Here is a 13,352-nt window from a genome sequence, read left to right as displayed (position 1 = left end):
CCTGCCTTTTTTTCTTATCATGAGAAGTCAGTATATAATGCCTAAAATTAAAATGCAAAAAGCAGGTGACACAAGCATATTATTTAGAGCAGTGTTTCTCGCACTTTTGCCTACATCAGCCCCATCCTTTCTCCAGCCACCCAGAATGTCTCTCCTTCCCTGAACTTGACCTCCTTAGTGAATCTGAGCTCTTGCACCTGTCACACCTGTAATCAGAAGGGTTCTCCTTCCCTCATCCTTCACCTTTGCTGATAAGCTCCCACTCATCGTCAAGGATCAGCCTCGTATCACTCGCCCTAGGTTGCCTTCCCTGACGCTGGGTGGGGATCCTTCTGTGGTCCCTCTCGCACCTGTACCCGCCCTGGTCACTCTGGGCTGTCCCCTCTGGTGTATTTGCCTGAATCCTCCAGAAGACTGTGAAGGTTAAGAGGGCATAGACAATGCATGTCTGAAGGCTTTGTGGCTGCCCTGGGATCCCTGGATCCCAGGATCCCAGCACCTTTGGAATACCCTTCTTATGTCTGGGGAATTTCTCACCTTATAAGGGAAGGTCAGAAATTTATTTCCCAGCCTCCCTTGCAATCATGGCTCACACATGCGACCCAGGCTCCACCAATCACTCTCATCCATGCCGGACTTCAGTGAAGAAAAAGATGCCAGGCAGAAGTCATCATGTGACAGTGGCAGGAAACGAGTTCTTAGAGACAGCAGAGCTGAGGCCCCGGCAGGAGGGTCCCTGTCTGGCACAGCGGCATGAGCCTCAAAGCCCAAAGCCCAGCTACAGGGATGATAGGAGCTCATCTGGGGTGATTCAGAACAGTGTTCTGGGCAACGTGCCTAGCTGCGTAGCCACCAGCCCCAGTTCTCTGACTATTGGGGAGATTCTGTAAGCAACCTATTATCTTTCAATAAATACTTTGATAAACTAGCTAGAGTGTGTTGTTTTGTTTTTTAACTAAGTACCAGGACAAGATGGAGAGTAACTGTCCCACTTTAGGCTTTATTCTCAGTGCTTAGCAAATCTTGGGCACTTAGTACTCAATACATGTTTAACCATATACATGAATGAATGAATGAGGGGAGAACACCTCCCCTGCAGTCAGTGGCCCTGACCCCTGACTTCCCGGAGGGGAGGAATGTGGATGGCTGTAGGTGTTTCCAGCCCTGCCCCTTCTCAGCTTGGAAACACATATCCAGGTTCCCACTCAGGCCATGCAACCCCAGACCCCAAGAGGTGAATAAGAGATACTCCGTTGTTCTACAGAGGATACGACACTGAAGATGTATGACAATCTCTTTCACCCCAGAGAAGGGGAAATCATATGGGTGATTTCTCTCCCTCCAGCAGGTGGGTGCAAGCACACATCATCACTTCTTTTCTTTTTTTGCCCATTGTGAGCCCCTCCAGCTGGAAAGACTGGTTTTGCTCATGCTTTAGGACTGTGCTGTCTGTGCATGCCTCCCTCCTCCTCCACACTTGAAATGAGCCTTGGGTAACATAAAACAATGCTTAGCAACAGCCTGACTGGGGCTCAATTGCTAGGGGGTCACTGCACACCGAGCTGCACTTTTTGCAGAACTCAGAGCTGGTTGCTTAGCAACAAAATGCGATGCTGGTTTAACTAGTTCTAGATCTACATTTTCCTAATCAATGCAGGCAAAAGACACAGCTGAGCCCTGAGAAGAGCGAACGCTTGCTGATGTTGGTTGAGAGCTCACTCGGCTTTAGGCACTGATCTAAGCGCTGCCCACTGCATGCGTTACATCTCAGTTAACCCTCACCACAACCTGGTGAGGTAGCACCAGTATTAGCCTCAATTACAAATGAGGAAATTGAGCACAGGGAGTCCAGGGTGACACAATCAATAAGAGGTAGAATGGGGATTTGAACCCAGGTTGTCTCTGCTCCAGAACCCAAGCTTTTGTCAACTAAATTCAAATGGCCCCATTCGGTGGGCACTCCCAGAAGCCTTTCCCTTAAAACAGCTAAGGCAGAAAGCTCTTCCAACGGACCAGATGGGCATTCTTCAGCCATGTAAAAAGTTAAGCAGATCTTGGGGACTTCCCCGGTGGCGCAGTGGTTAAGAATCCACGTGCCAATGGAGGGGACACGGGTTCGGGCCCTGGTCCGGGAAGATCCCACATGCCGCAGAGCAACTAACCCCGTGTGCCACAACTACTGAGCCTGCGCTCTAGAGCCCATGAGCCACAACTACTGAGCCCACGCACCACAACTACTGAAGCCAGTGCGCCTAGACCCCATGCTCCGCAACAAGAGAAGCCACCGCAATGAGACACCCGTGCACCGCAACGAAGAGTAGGCCCCACTCACTGCAACTAGAAAAAGCCCGCGCGCAGCAACGAAGACCCAACGCAGCCAAAAATAAATACATAAAATAAATAAATTTTAAAAAAAGAGTTAAGCTGATCTTAACATATTCCTTATATCTTAAGAACTCTCATCAATGAATGACCTGGTTTGTTTTGTTTTTGTTTTTTTGTGGTACGCGGGCCTCTCACTGTTGTGGCCTCTCCCGTTGCAGAGCACAGGCTCCCGACGCGCAGGCTCAGCGGCCATGGCTCACGGGCCCAGGTGCTCCGCGGCATGTGGGATCTTCCTGGACCGGGGCACGAACCCGTGTCCCCTGCAGTGGCAGGCAGACTCTCAACCACTGCACCACCAGGGAAGCCCAATGACCTGGTTTTGATGGCAAGCCCCCTCTACCCCCTGCCACGCGCGCGCGCGCACACACACACACACACACACACACACACACACACACACGAAGCATCACCACGAAGATATTCTAATGACAGTTCCCTTGACTCTCCACCATCTGCCCCTCTCCAAACGCAGTAGAGTGTCAACCAAATTCTGACATGGCCCAGGGGACATTTCTTGGCCCGAGTGTCCCTGGGGGATTTGACCTGGTTCAGGGTGATGGGAGGCTGTGGCTCCATGGGGGGGGGGGGGGGTGTCTAGCTGGAGAGAGAGAATTGGGAGGAAAGAACCTCCCTGCAGGAGTTGCTGACCTGGGGTAACCACACGCCTCTCCAATGCCCACGAACAGTCTCCCGGTGAGACTCGGCTGGCACCCAGGACACCCCTCACTGAAGGCCCCAGGGAATGCGCCCCGTCTCTTCCTCCTCAGACCCCAACTCCGAAACCAAAGCCTTTTACCTTCAGCCCTGTCCTTCCTCCACCTTGGGTGTTTAGCCCAAGGCAATTCTGTTCTAGCTGCTTTTCAGGTCTGCCTTTGGTCACCTGGGCTGCTGCTTCCTAGCCCAGAACTCTTCTTCTAAGTTGGGGCTTCTCTACTTCTTTTTCATCCTCATCCCCGACCCTCCTCCAGTTTGTTCTTTGCAACTCTCCTGGCTGGGGTGGGGACGCCCTCCGGGAAACAAGGGAGCAGGAGGGCGACCAAACCACTTGTCAGAGCATTGTTCTATTGGCTTCTGGAACATCTCCCACATCCTCCCTAGACTCTACCATGACCTCTTCCCTTTTGAAACTCCCTGTTGGGTTTTCCCTTAAAGTGTGGTCATCAGACCGCTGTTGGCCCCTTAGGTTTGGGAACCAGGGAGTCGTGAAATCATTTCATTAGCATACGTGTCACCAGTTTGAAACTAAGTTTAAGTGTGAGGACCAGAAATCCTGTCGGGTTCTTAATAATCATTACATATGTAGCACCTTACACAGGCTACAGAGATTACCCTGTTCGTGTCTTGGGTAACACTCAGTTAACTTCATTTCATATCATTTGCATACTTTCATTATTTACTGTTAAATTTGCATGTTTGATTTTATTACTGTGTTGTCTTATATCTTCATTTCTAAAATTGAGTCACTGGCTCCAAAGTGGCTCACTAAATGGAATGTGATGGAATGGAGGTGATGTTTAGGGAGTAACGGGTGGTGAGAAAGTGGGTAACGAAGGGTCTGGAAAAAATCAACGTTAAGTGTCTAAGTTTGTTATTAGGTATTGGAAAGCCATTAAAGGTTTTTGTCTGTTTGCTGGCACATTTTTGTATGTGAAAATTTCTTTTGCTATTTATAATCCCAACTAGTTTACAGGAGATGGGATTCTGTCAAAAGAGTAACATTTGTTGGCAGAATACTCTGAGGAGTTTGAGATGCAAGCTGGAGGGCAGGGCAGGAAGAGAGCAATTCCTTGGGATGCTAACAGGAAAAACCTTTGGAATTCTTAGCTGGTGGTGGCTCTAGAATTTCTACCCTGCAGGGGATTAGAGATTTAGTTGGCAGGGAGCTCTGAAGCTAAAGCCCCTTCTTCCAGCAAAAACTTGTCACCCACCATTGTTCCCAGGGCTGAGCTGAGAGGCAGGGAGTGAGGACCAGAGACGGAAGAGAGAAAGAACGCGGCGCAGGCCGGCTCTGTATGAGTGGTGCTGTATGCCTCCTCTCTGCTCTCCCTCAAGGACTATGCAGTTCAGGACTTCAGAGGATGAAATGTGGTGATGTATGTAAAATGCCAAACACATAGCTCCTCAATAAATGTCTGCTCCCTACTTTTTCTCCCCTCCACCTCATGTAATATGCCCCATTACACTGTCAGGCAGGGCAGAGAATCTGCCTGGTCCATCTTTGTTTCTTCAGCTCCTTCCACAGACCCTGGCTGATAGGAGGTGCTCAGTAAATGTTTGTGTGCACGAGAGGATGGGACCTAATTTGCTAAGTGCTTCTACCAGCATTGAACCTTATGTTTGTTTGAAATTTTTCTTCTTTATCGATATCACTACAATGAATATATTTGTTCCTATGTTGGAGTTGGACTCAAGGAAGTAGAAATAGTGAGTCAAGGAATAAATTTCCCCAAATTATTTTCTGAAGTGTTTGTATTAATTGATCATTTTACCAGCCTTGTATAAATGGCATTGGTTTTTCTACCTTCTCAAGAACTTTGGGTATTTCCATTAAAAAAAAAAAGACGCAAATGTGTGGAAATGGGGCCTTGTTCCGGATTTTAAATTTGTATTAATTTGACTTGCGAGACTACACATTTTCTAATGCCTGTTTACTAGTTTTACTTCCTCTTTCGTGTTGATTGTCAGTTCACATCCTTTGTTTATTAAACTACAGGATTTTAAGCAATTTTCCTATCAGTTTGTATGAATTTTTTTAAAAATTTTATTTATTTTTGGCTGTGTTGGGTCTTCGTTGCTGCACGTGAGCTTTCTCTAGTCGCAGCGAGCGGGGGCTACTCTTCGTTGCAGTGCACGGGCTTCTCATTGCGGTGGCTTCTCTTGTTGCGGAGCACGGGCTTCAGCAGCTGTGGCACGCAGGCTCAGTAGTTGTGGCCTGTGGGCTCTAGAGCGCAGGCTCAGTACTTGTGGCACACGGGCTTAATTGCTCCGCAACATGTGGAATCTTCTGGACCATGGCTCGAACCCGTGTCCCCGGCATTGGCAGGCAGATTCTTAATCCACGCCACCAGGGAAGCCCCTGTATGAAGTATTTACAGACTAAAGATATTAACTCCTATCTGGTTTGCTGCAAATTCTTTTTCCACTCTGCTGTTGGCTGTGTTATTTAAGTTCTGCTGTATGATTTTATTTCAGCTATACTGTGGTCACTTAATTTTTTAAAAACTTGCAGTTGTGTTTTTTGCTTTTCTGTGTTTTTTTCTGGAAAATTTACACTTAAAAACTTCTCCTCCGGAACTTCCCTGGTGGTTCAGTGGTAAAGAATCTGCCTTCTGATGCAGGGGACGTGGGTTCAATCCCTGGTCAGGGAACTAAGATCCCACATGCTGTGAGGCATCTAAGCCCGCGTGCTGCAACTACTGAGCTCGCAAGCCTCAACTAGAGAGAAGCCCACGTGCCACAATGAAGACCTGACGCAACCAAAAAAAATAAAAATAAAAAAAAAGTTCTCCTCCATATACAGATTTGATAAATATTCACTTTTATTTTCTTCTGGTTTTTCTCCCTCCAATAGCTCATTGTTAAGTGTGTAACTCTTGAACGTATATGGAATTACATTAGTATCTGGTGTATGGAGAGAGGTCAGGGCCAAAGATATGCTTCTGAATTGTCAATTAGGAATTCCTTCACAATGTATCAAATGACTCTTCCTTCTCTATGTGAAGCCTCCTTAGTTATATATTAAATTTATATAATATGATGTTTGTGTCCCTTCTATTTAATGTTTTAATGCGTTAGTGAGAATTTCTAAAAGGACATTATATAAAAATGGTAACACTGGGTTTCCTGGTTTTGTTTTTGGTACTAATAGTGGGTTGATCTGAATTTACTCAGAGATTCTGGGAATTTAAGCAAACCTCCCTTAGCTGGGCAAGAGAGGCCCCGAGCCCCACGGATCACAAATACCAGCCAACAAAATTGTTATAATTACGATTTTTCAATCTTGTTAGAATTATTTTTGAGTTTTGTGACTGCTTTGGTAAATGGGAGTTACAAAAGGCGAGCTATGAGCAGAACTGCGTCTCCCAGAGCAGGTGACGGTAAGCACCCCAGCCTTGGTCTGACAGAAGAGAGACGCTGTAAACTCAAGAGTTCTCCTGTTCATGTGGGCTGAGAAGCAGAGCCGACCAGCCTGCAGCACAGAGAGAAGCAGAGTGAAAGCCAGGGACAGGGACCCCCGGGGTCCTTGGAGCCCACTGCTTTCTGATCTCTGACTTTTCATGACTGAGCTGCTCTATGAGATACTCTGGTGTCCTTACAAGACTTTCTCCTTTTTACTTCCATTAGTTCAAGTGATTTCTATTTCCTGAACCTGAAAGTCCTAAGGAACAAGACCTCACCTTCGCGAGCGACCACAGGTTTTGCTGTCTCCACCAGGAACTGGACAAGCTGTCTCCTGCCGCTGTTCACAGAAGCAATCCAGCAAATCAGTGATTGGGAACATTGCTGGGATGACTCTAAGGTGCTCCTGCATCACCCAAACCTGCAAACAGAGAATGCAGTGATCAGAAATTTCTAAAATTCAGAGAAGACTTGGAACATGGGTGAAGTTACGATCAGCAGTGCGTATAAAGGCAAATGAAAAATGTGTCCTTCATCTTCTCATCACCCATGCCTCACCACACACACAATCCTTCTCTTTCCATCCGGAATTTCAGATCACCTGTTTTGTGCCAGGCACTAAGGAGAGTGAGACTTAATTTCAACAGATTGTTACACAAGCTCAGAGAGAGCTTTATAGAGGGTGCTTTGGAGTATGGAGAAGGGTCATTTAGCCCAACAAGGGGGTCAGGAAGGGCTTCCTAAAGAATAAAAGGAAGGATAAACAGGACATCAGGTCATTATGGATGCCTCAGCCGACAGCCTCACTGACAGCAGAGTCTGGTGATCCAAACAGCTTCTTGGCCACGTTGAACGTGCAATGAGGGCGGATGGGAGGTCAACAAAGCGGTTTTCAAGCTTAAATTTGATGTGAGAACATTAGTAATAGAACAGATATGGGTAATAAATAACAGAGTCTGGGGGTGGGAGGTGGGATGAATTGGGAGATTGGGATTGACATATATACACTAATATGTATAAAACAGATAACGAATAAGAACCTGCTGTATAGCACAGGGAACTCCACTTCGCTGTACAGTAGAAACTAAGCACAACTTTGTAAAACAACTATATCCCAATTTAAAAAAGAGAGGCAGGAAAAGAAAACAGAGTCTGTAGTCTTTGTGGGTGCTTATTTCTGGAAGGTAGTAGGCGGCTGCAATAATTCTGAAGCTCCTAGATTGTTGACTTTTAAATTCAATTCCTTCTACCCAAAAGAAGTAAGAATTCTACGTTGAGCTGTGAACAAAGAAGAACTGATAATCAACTGAAACACTTGAAGAGACTGCTGTAGTTATTATCCTCCTCTGGATGTTATCACCCTGAGGCATGGGCTGTAGTAGTAAAATATTTGGAAGTAAGAATTGGCGGTTTTTTAGAACCTGACTGGGATGTCCAAGACATTAAGTAATGATGATACACTTAGGGGAATAATTTTTTTTTAAGTAATACTTTTTGTTGTACAAAGTTAAACAACAAAGAAGAAACAAAGAAAAAAGTCTCCACTCCGACCTCCACATAGCAATCCCAATATAGTGAAAAAACAAAAACAAATACAGTCCTCCTTCAGTATGGGGGCATGAGGGCAGATTTAGAAACAAACAAACCACAGCAGACTTCCTGGGCCAGAGGGAAGAGCTGGGAGAGAGAGAAACTGGGGGAGAGAGACTAGATTTGGGAGGCGTTCTTCCCCACTGCTCCTCCCAGGTCCTGTCCTCCACCTGGAGAAGAAGGAATCTTAGAACAGTATGAACTTGAGTCTGTGAAGCCTCCAGGAGAAGCCTGCGTCTCACAGAAAGAGGAATCTGTGTCTCACAGATCCTGTGCATGTCATGTCTCTTGGCTTGGAGGTGAGGGCCCAGGGGAGGTGTCACTGAGGCCACATCTCTTTCAGGAGGGCTCTACCGAGGGAAGTGGCCAGGTCACTGTTCAGACATGAACCTAAGTGATGAGCCTGTGTTTAGGGCCTACGTGGAACTCACTGGCATGTGTCACCCAGTGGTCATTCAGCCGCTTATATCAAAGCAAGAGCCCCCACTGTAATGTTCTTTCATGCTCTTTCTCTTCAATCTTCTTGAAAGTTTCCGTCAAGGAAGGAAAATTACCAAAGGAAAAACCTCGCTATCCGTTTAGAGTTTACAGTTTGCAAACCACTTTCAAATTGATTATTTCATTTGATTCTTTCCCACAAAGCCTTTGTCTAGTGCATAGGGATTTCTTGCCTCAGCTGTCAGATTTGCCAAAGGGCACAGAGATCTTAAATTTAGCAATGTTTGCGGCAAGCCTAATTTATGTTTTTTCTGTCTCCCAACAGTTTTGCTAAGGAGTTTATGTTATTTTCCGGATTGCCCTGGAGAGGAGTTTACAAAATCTGCTTGGCAAAGGCCCAGGGATTCCAAGACTGTGCCCAAGGGTCCCTGGGTTGGGGGGGGAGGGGTGCTGGGGGTGGCAGCACTGAGGTTTCTGTGTCTTGCTTTGTGTGCTATTTTCCTACGGGAGGTACCACCTGCAGAAAGGATTCTGCAGTGGTGGCTTGGGGAGGAGGGCCAACTATCATTACAGGGAAACAGAAGGGGGAAGAGGCAGGTGTCTCATTTATTTTCAAATCCCTAGCTTCAAGCCTTTAGAAGGTGCTCAATTAACATTTTTGGAAAGAATATTTGGAGGGGGAGAGGGTGAACTTGATCATCGTTGTTGAGGAGTCGGGCAGGGGACAATGAAATGGACCTGAAAGTCAAATGAAAGCTTTGTAAGGTCAATGATTTTTGAAAAACATTTGTAAACTTGGGCTAACCAAACTCTGAAAATCAGGTGGATTAGTCGTGTAATGCAAAAATCATTTTTAGGGATTTAGCTTTCTCCCAGTAGCAATAGTCTTTTTTTTTCCTTTTTTTTTTTTTTAAGATAAATACTGTCTTATTTTCATGCCCAGAGGTGGAAGGGGTGAAGGAGATTTGGGTCAGGGAGGGGAGCTGAAAGACTATCCTTTTCCTGCCTCATCTGAGTCCCTGTAGCAGCTGCTGGCTGTGGGAAAACTGAGGGAGAGCAGGATTGGTCTGACACGCTTGGGAAACGGGGCTTTTACTCCCGTAAGCCATCTGTAGATCTACTGGTTTGTGTCCACCGAAGCCTGGAGGGGGAGCCCCCACTCACCAGAACACTGCATTTGTCACCTCACCGCCGCTGAGCCCCCGCAGTACACCAGACTCGTGTGGTCGGGAAATAGCTGGCACAGGTGAGCAGCTTACCTGCTTACTTGCTTTCAGGCCCATCCCCTTTCCCTGTTCCTCTCAGATTGCTGGGGACTGGCCAAGTTTCCAGGTTCCTGTTCCCACTCGCTTTCCATTAGGTTGGGCCAGTGGGAGGCACGGGTGAATGAAGGGGAGAAGCTGGCATACACCAGCCCATCCTGGCCACCCCCCTTTCCAGCCTTGCCTGGGGCAGTGGCTGCATCGCTGGCAGTGACCACTTTTCCTCCTTGGACCCAGGTCTGCCACACAGCCCCTGCCCTCTCCCTCCCCACTCTCCACCATCACCATGGCCTTCCCCTTCCAGCTGCAGCTCCAGCCGGGCAGCCAAAACCCTGGGGCCTCAGGCAGCCCCTACCCCATAGTTCCAGCTTCCAGTTCCTCTAGTCCTAGGAGTGGTAGCAGCTTCCTGAAGTTGTTAATCTCTGGGTTACCTCCACCGCCCCTACCTCCTCACATCCCCCCACCCCATTTCAGCTCTTGTAACCCCTTATAGCTAGCATGCTGTATTAATTCCTTCTCCTAAACTCCCTGTCCTGGGATCTCCTTTCTTGACAGCACCCAGACTGAAACATAGGATTAACCCAGTAAGTGTTCTCAGCTAATCTGTTCATAACTCTTTCTAATCTCTGACAAACGGTGTAAGTCCACCCTTCCTTCTCTTTGTTTGTTTGGGATTTTTTGTTTGTTTGTTTTTGGCCGTACCATGTGACTTGTGGGATCCTAGCTCCCAGACTAGGGATCGAACCTGCGCCCTTGGCAATGAAAGCACGGAGTCCTAACCACCAGGGAATTCCCCATCCTTCCTTCTCTTTGAATTGTAGGCAAAAAAATTTTTTATTAAAAAATAAAAAAAGAATTGTAGGCACACACTCAGTAAACACCGACCCATCTTGCCACCCTGGCAGGAGCTCTGCACAAGGCTTCCTTTCTCCAAAGGTCCACAGAAGGGAAGGCCACCAAGGAAGACCTTCTTGAGTGGAGATTAGCTTAATCTGCCTTATTTGCATTTCTCAAATGTTTGCTCAGGAGATCAAGAAAGTTTAAACTGTATCTATTGTTTTGGCTATCTAAAAAGAATTTGCCTGTATTAAATGCATCAAAAGCCCTGTCTCCCTCAGTAAGAAAGTAGATGCAAAAACGGATCTCAAATCAGAAAATTTTGGCTTTCCATAGACAGACCAAGAAGACGTCAAAGGTTCAGCCATGGGTTCTTTCTGTGCCGCCGACCTTCCCCCATCTCAGACCCTGCTCCTTTCTTCCAGCTGAACCAGGGTCTGCTGTCTCACAATCACTCTGGTCCTGCAGCAAGTCAGAAAAACAACGACGAACGTGTGCTTTACCGGAGCTTTCCAAAGACAATTTTCATTTTAGAGAAGTTGTGCAAACATCTCTTCCTCTGGCTTTTTTCCACATGTACCTCTGCTCAGCCACTCCACCCCAAGAATATGAGCATCAAATGATCGCCACCAGCCAAGGGCTTGACCACCAGGGAATGTGATACTGTTTAGAGGAGGCAGTGGGTTCGGTTCTATGTTTTGGAAAAATGTTTCTTATTTAATTAATATTATTTATTGAATATGTGTTCAGAATGAAGGTCATCTTGAAAGAGATGTTTTTAAAAATGTAAACATCATCCTGAAGAAGTCTGCTATCTTTTGCAGAAAACAACCTGTTAAATCATCAATCAGAACTTTATATGACTTTAATAATAATAATAATAATAATAATAATAATAATAATAATAATGAATGGCAAAGACAGCAATGCTGTAAGCAGAGTGAAGAAGAAAGGGTTCATCACACAGGACAGAGCCTGAAAGACCTGGGGGGCCAGCCAACATTTGTTTATTATCAGAGGTTAAATGGATAGAGACATATCAACACCTGCACTGGGGAATTGCATGGGGAACACGTTTGTATTAATCACAACTTTAAAGGTTAGAAATGACAGAAACAGCGCAAATCATTAAGCAGAGTGTGGAACTTACTGGTTCAGGTAACTGAAAGGGCAGCTACAGACGTGGCCTCAGGCACCACTGGATTCAAGAACTAAAGCAACGACTCAGCATATTCCCTTTTGGTGTCGGTCTCCTTTTCCCGCGTGTCAGGGGACAAGGACATGAGCTCAGGTAACCCCAGCTCGACGCCATCCCAGTTAAGGACGAGCCAAAATGAAAGAGTAGACAAAAAGGGCGGAAATTCCGTAGGAGGGCTCTGATTCGCTGGGTGTGGGTGACGTATTCAGCCCTAGAGCCAATTACTGTGGCTGAGGATGAGGTGATGGTGATTGGCCGAGTCTGCGTCACATGTCCACGCATTTGGCTCTGTAATTTATCGCCCAGTCCCAATTCCAGGTAGCTGGAGGGTGGGAATCGGATGACTGGTAGTGTCCTCTCAAAAGCCGTGAAAGGACTGAGAAATTGGCAAAAGAGCAAACCCAAATGTGTGGATGGTAGTTACAGCCACTCTGAGGAAAAGAAAGCAGGGTTGGCCTGGCTGAGATGCCTGTGGTCTTGGGGGCGGTTTGAGGGGAGAGGCCGACAGCCCATAACCAGCGTGGCCTTTGATAGCACTGCCCCCTTCAGCTGCAGTCTCGGGGTGGGAAGCTGTGTCTGGAGGTGGTTTTCTGGATCCTTCCACATGTGGGAGTGGTCGCCCTGCAGGTAGAGATCCCATGCTGTGATAACTGCTGGGAAATCGAGCCTCCAGACAAAAGATTCAAGTCAGATTCCCAGGGGGGAAATGGGTGGAGGGGGTGGAGTGGAGTGTTCACCAGGGGATCCACCTGGGGACAGTGGCACAGAGATCTGCAGAACAGGGCTGAAGCTAGAACTCCCGAGGAGGGGCAGGGGCGGCATTTCTTCATCTGCAATCTCTTCCCACCCCACCCCTCCCAGCTAGACACCTACACCACTGCCCACTTTCCTGATCCTCTGCCCTGGGATGGGGGTGGAAAGGGAAAACCGCTGAGAGGGCAGCTAATAATCGTCTTTATGACTACCACTATGGAGTATTTCCTACGTGTTGAATGCTTAACACACATTATCTGAAAGTACCCTGTGATGTTAAATATTCTCTCTGGGCTTCCCTGGTGGCGCAGTGGTTGAGAGTCTGCCTGCCGATGCAGCGGACACGGGTTCGTGCCCGGTCCGGGAGGATCCCACATGCCGCGGAGCCGCTGAGCCTGCGTGTCCGGAGCCTGTGCTCCGCAACGCGAGAGGCCACAACAGTGAGAGGCCCGCGTACAGCAAAAAAAAAAAAAAAAAAAAAAAAATTCTCTCCACTTTTCAGATTAGAATACAGGATCCCTGAGGCTCAGGACGCTCTTGGCATGAGTCTCTCTCAAGGGTTGTCTGATCCTCCTCCTTTCTGTAGTTATACCTCATCCCTTTCCTGTGGATGCTGCCTGCTTTAGAGAAGCTCTTTTCATCAGGGAGAACAAAGTATGTTAAGGTTCTAGGAGCATTCAGCAAACACTGGGACCTCACCACAACCAGCATAGGAAAAGTCCAACATTCCACATCCCAGGAAAAGCCAGCCTGTGGGAAATCTAACTCAG

Source organism: Delphinus delphis, chromosome 18 (assembly GCF_949987515.2).
Source record: "Delphinus delphis chromosome 18, mDelDel1.2, whole genome shotgun sequence".
Taxonomy (NCBI): Eukaryota; Metazoa; Chordata; class Mammalia; order Artiodactyla; family Delphinidae; genus Delphinus; species Delphinus delphis.
The sequence above is the reverse complement of the archived record's forward strand: the minus strand, read 5'-3'. Positions refer to the sequence as shown.